The 5,686-nt window shown below is 40.6% G+C and overlaps 1 long non-coding RNA gene across 1 annotated transcript; it reads left to right on the top strand.

Annotated features, from left to right (window-relative positions):
• Window positions 418–4,974, top strand: LOC110392611. The gene is made up of 4 exons (XR_002434509.1): window positions 418–597; window positions 1,177–1,431; window positions 2,301–2,396; window positions 4,599–4,974. It is a non-coding gene; the product is annotated as an uncharacterized LOC110392611 (long non-coding RNA).

Raw genomic sequence — 5,686 nt, 5'->3', positions numbered from 1 at the left:
ATCTCCCGGAGTGGGATGCTCAGTGACTGGGGGGTCTCCGCCATGCCACTGTAACCTCAGACCATGGCTGTGCTTGAGGCGTGCTTCAGCTGGATGCAACTGTTACTTCAACTTGGGGACCAGGTGTGTAAGTGCCCGTGTGAGCACACACTGCTATGCTTCACTGAGCAACACCTTGCATCCAAAAAATTCAGATCCAGTTCTTTACTTCATCCTCGTTTAGAGTAGGGACTTGAGTTTGCGTTTTCCACATGAAATGGGAATGTTCTGGCTGCCAGATTGCTCTTTCTCTTAGAAAGACAAAATATCCTTAGATACATGAAGATTTACAGGCTGCTTTTCCAGGCAGAAATGGGTGGGTGTTCCTTCAGATGTCCGCTCAGCTCAAGCCCAAATCCTTTTCCTGTGCAGTGAAATCTTAACGGTTTACATGGCTTCTGAGGATCTGTCAGAGGTGCTCCCACACAACTGGGGATGAGGAGTGGCTGGGGACAGTGCTGTGTCAGGGTGGAACTGTGCTCCGGTGTGACGAGATACATGTGGAAGAGAGCTCAGAAGTGTGGCAACCAGCCTTGGATGACCAAGAACATCCCAGAGGTAGGAGTTGTCTAAGAAACATTTAATTTAACTACGTGGTACCTATACTAACCATGTTCAGTTAATCTCTGCATTGCTCTTGGATGAACAGCAGTACCAGGCCCAACAGCTTGTCTGCTTTTCCATGTGGTTGATCCATATGTTTGTGCCATGACTAATTGCACAAACAGTGGTGCTTGGTCCTTGTCTGAAGCTTTCTTGGGCACATTTCTCAACCCTTTCTCACCCAAGTCTCCTAAGCACCTCTGTCTGTATCTAATGTTTGTCTGCTGAGAATGACTCATGTGTAATCCATGGGGCAGCCTCCCAAGAAAGTTGTTGGTGACAGTAGTTTCTTATTACAGAGATGAACAGTGTTATTTTCATGAAGAGGTGTCAAGTACTAGAATAATGATGGACCTTTTTTTTTTTTTTTAAACTAGATTTGTCTTTTTCTCACTCTGCAGTTCTTTAGTGAGTCTGACATTGTTTTCTAATTGAGCAGGTGTTTTGTTTTTGTTTAGCAAAGTGTCAGGAGCTGTCAGCACATGATTCATTAATATAATTTTGTGATTATATTATCTGTGCAATGAATTACAGGGAGCCATGAAGACTAGTATAAGCAGAAAGTGAATGGAAATGCTATGGTGCTGAAGTACCAGAAGTAGCAACAGAAAAATGGTATATGCTGATGGCACGTGTCTTCAGGATATCATGGCGTCTTTATACAGCTATTCAGGACACCCAGATCAGAAGACAAGAGACAGCATGTCATTTCCAACCTAAGAAGAGCCCAGGAGATGTGATGAGAACTCATTTTCTGTATCACCCAAGATGGGAAGACCGACCACCTAGGTACCTCCATTTTCGTGCTTATGAGTATATGCACACACGTGTGACGTGACTTAGTGAAACTGATCTTTTTTTAACATAAAGCTGTCTGTCTCACACCCTCAAAATCTTGCACGAGCTTTTGCTACGGTGATGGAACAGTTTTTCCTCCGTTCCTAATTTCCTACATACTTCCACAGTACTTTTGCTGTTTGGATTGGGAGTCAATATGGACTAACTATCATACATGTAGTCACATATATCATTTTAAATTGCCTAAATTCATGTCCTCCAAACTATAATCCTGTTGTCAGACACTGCTGTCAGTTATATAGCATGTCTGGCAAAAGCAGATTTGGCAGGAAAATTCTATTGCTTAACTGTAACTATCTTGGGGAACTGTAGTAGGAATACAAATTTTTGCCAATTAGTGTAAAAATTCCAAAAATCTAAACTAGTTAGATTTTATGGCATTAGCATTAGCCCTTCATTTTTATCATTTTGTGGTACTAGGTCTTCAGTACTTCCCCTGGATATATTCAAGCATTTCATTATATTTTTATTGTAACTGAACTTCAGAACTGATGATTCTTTTAGACAACTTCTTGTTTTCTAAACTTTATTAATAGTAGTGTGTCATATCCATTGTGTCTTCCTCAAGATATGGTTTAGCTTGCCAGTACAGGCAGCTAGAGCAGAAACACTGATGACACTTAGAAGGAATCTTTGTGATTCTCCTTGTCTGTTGAAGCAAATACAATGGTAAAGCCTCAGATTGCCATGAAATATCTTTATATTCGTTATTATTCACTTATTTTCATTCCATAAAACAGAATGAAAATTATATGTTGCTCTTGTTCAGCACTTTAAGCTGTTCTTGCGTTTTTCCTCAGATGAAAATGTCCTTTATGCAGACCTCATCACAAAAAATAGGATGTTTTCTGCTGAAAGATTTTGGGTGCCAAACTACAACCCAACACCTTCCCAAGGTATGTAACCTATGTGCAACAGGATTATATATTCTTGAGAGAATTTGCAAGATCCTTGCAGATGTGAGTGCATTAGAGAAAATATTAGCTAAATATATTTCATATGTTTGATAAAATATCAATCCTATTCCCTGATATTATAACCTGTAGGTACTGGTGATACCAGATGCTGTGGCTTGATTTTGTCACAGCTAGATGTCACAGGGCTCATGCTGACTGTGCCCTTCTTGAGCAAAAAGTAATCAGAGTGAAAAGTGATTGCTTGCTCACTTCCTTTCTCACAATATAGTTATAATAATAGGAGTGAATTGTTTCAGACCACTTTTTCAGCACAGCGCTAAGGCTGGAAAATGCAGCTTTACTGCAAACTTCATTACTCTCCGTCATCTGTACCTGAAACCATACTTATGTCAGTGATTAATGAGAAGTGCCCATGACCATAAAGAGTGCATAATCTGTCACACATGCCAAGACCCCTGGCCTATGTAAATCTTTGGTAGGACTGAGAGAAAGCTGCCCAGCCAGGTCCCACCTGTCCTGCAGAAGAAGGCAGCATCTGGCTTGTGACTTGTTCTGCCACAGCTCATTGAGCACATAGCTGTATTAAACACCAGCTGTGAAGTACCATAATGTTAACAACTTGCCCCATTTCCTATAAGGAAAAAAAAAAAAAAGAAAAAGCTTTGAATATCATATTGAGTCTTCCTGTATGAGCATACAGGCCCTGAAGGACAAAATCCTAGCCCCAGAACTAGCAGTAGATCTCACATTGTTCTTGAAAAGAAACAACTTTTCCTGATCCATTAGAACGCTGGTGTGTCAGTTGACTGACTCTGAGCTGGATCTGGCAATGGACAGGGAGCTTCTCTCTGTTCTAGCCTGGCTGAGGTTATTACATCAACTCTGGGAGAGATGGAGGGAGTGTGTCTTCTCCGAGGAATGCATGTCAAACAAATGGGGATCCAGAAGCTGGCAAAGAATGGCACCCAGTGTAACTGTCTCTCTTTGTAACTCTTACCTAGGGGTTCTGCAATGCACTTGATGTTCCAGGTCCCAGTACTCACACAGCCCTACTATATAACCTTTGCTCATACTGCTAGGAAAATGCTGAGAGAAATTTTGCAGAAAGGTCAGAAAGGTAAAATTATAGGCAGAAATAGGATTGTTGAGACAAGATTGTTAACCATTCAAGCATTCAAGAGGGAAAAAGAAACATTTTGGAAAGATATAAAACCATAAGGAAAAAAATAAAACAGGTAGTTTGGCCAAGGGTTAGCCAAAATCAGAGAACCATTTAATTGAGTCATTGTTATCAGTGTTAAAAAAGCTGGTGGAAGTGGAAGCTCAGCATCACTAAGGACCACTTCCAGGCAGCTGCAGAGGATGAGCTCTTCCAGCATGCAAAAACCTTTTTGGGGTGTAAGCATAGCTAGGGGAGGAGACACCAGCAGTTTTTCACAATAGCCAGGAGGGGAAGTATTAAGGAGTTGTACCAAAAGTCCTTCTGTATTGGAATGGGCATTTAGCATTGCAGATTTTGAGCATGCTCAACCTGTACACCTGAAAGGTCCCTCTCCACTCTCACAATTTCACCGAACCTCTTTCTGCTAAGAGCATATTTTCCTGAACACTGATAATCCACTGTAAGATCTTTCCATTTTCACTTGGTTTGTTGCACAGCAGAAAACCAAAAGCCCTTTACTTGTTCCATCTCAGGCTGCATGGTGATAGTTGAAGAAGGTCTCTAACAGCTACAAGAAATGTAGGTATTTAAATGTGCAAACTCGTATCAGAGGGAAATTTGTATTCATAGACAATGTGCACAATGTCTTAACTCAGTGTCCAGCTGACCCATCAAGGATGTCAGAATTTCCACTCTATTTGCTACAGATGTTTTCCTTGAAGCTTTCCAAAATTAAATCTTTCTTACTCTTACTTTCTTATTGCCCCCCAAATTCATGTCAATGCTTTTTTATGTAGTTAACTCTTGCACAGGTTATTATGTCCTGTCGTTTTCTGAGAGTTAGGGAGTTATTAAGTCACCTTTTACTATTTTTGTTGTGAATGCAAAGAGACTTTTCTTTACAGTGGTCTTGGCTTCTTGTTTATGCCATTCTGTTCTTGAAAATCTTAAGTCCTTAAGTTCGCTGTTTTTAATGTAGATATCCAAATTCATTCATTTATATTATCCTTCATTTTCAGATTTCCAAGAATTGCAATTCTCATGTGTTGCCCACACATCTAATACATAAAATTTTTTAAACTTTCATGAGACGTTATTGTCATTTCTGACAAGGTCTTGACCAAACTGGAAATGATTCCTGCTCAAAAGTACAATTTATCATTTCCTCATGACAAATGTGGCGAAGAGAACTAGAAACTTATAATGAACTACTTGCTCTATGGTTTCGGACTGGTTTCCATGACCCATATTTCCATAATTTATGATCTCTGAAGATAAATATGTTTTCCTCATCCACAAAATGTAACATCTTTTGCAATTGTTGTGGACTTTGGCTGTACTTTTCCATCTTCTTTCTGACTACTGATGGATTTATACTTCCACTATTTTGCTATTGAACACATAATCAGGAAAAGAACTTGAATGCAGTACTGTAATAATATCACTGTATTATTTATATGAAAATAATTTGCTTGCTTTCTAGGGCTAATGGAAATCTTGTTTGATTCTTAAATTATTAAAACTTACCTATGCTGCCAATTGTAATGGTTTTGTGATTTTTGTTGTTGGTATTCCACATCATTACATCATGTAAGGTACGGGCAGTTAAAGAGTTAATTCCTTGGTTACCACAAACTGCCTTTTTTGGTGTGGCCCTCTGAGGGGGAGGGGAGGAGGTGCACGCCCCAGGGGTCTTTGCGTGGGAGGGGGTGGTGAAGCCGCCTGGGAGACGCGGGGTCTGTTCCTTCCTGCCCGGCGGAGAAAGCATGTGGTCCTCCTGCAGTTTACTGTGTAAGATTTTCAGCCTGTAAACTCTCTGTTATAATTCTATTAGTCTCATTTTTGATATATTTAGTAAAATTAGTTGTTCCTCCTCAGATTGGTGCCGCTGTTTTTTTTTTGTGTTAGATCCGCCTATGAGTCCCCTGCCTTTCCCCTCTTCCCTTTGTTTCCCCAGGGTGCGGGTCCGCGGCTTCTCTGCCGCTTTAGCTGCCAGACCGCCTGGGGCCGGCCCCTACCCACTGGCAATTTTTTTTTCTTCCTCTTTTCTTGTTTTTTTTCTTTCGGGCCTGTCCTCCTTGTCACGGATGCAGACCCTTAGATAATA

The sequence above is a fragment of the Numida meleagris genome, chromosome 1, assembly GCF_002078875.1.
Source record: "Numida meleagris isolate 19003 breed g44 Domestic line chromosome 1, NumMel1.0, whole genome shotgun sequence".
Classification (NCBI taxonomy): domain Eukaryota; kingdom Metazoa; phylum Chordata; class Aves; order Galliformes; family Numididae; genus Numida; species Numida meleagris.
Note: the sequence above shows the minus strand (reverse complement) of the source record. Positions and strands in the feature narration are given on the sequence as shown.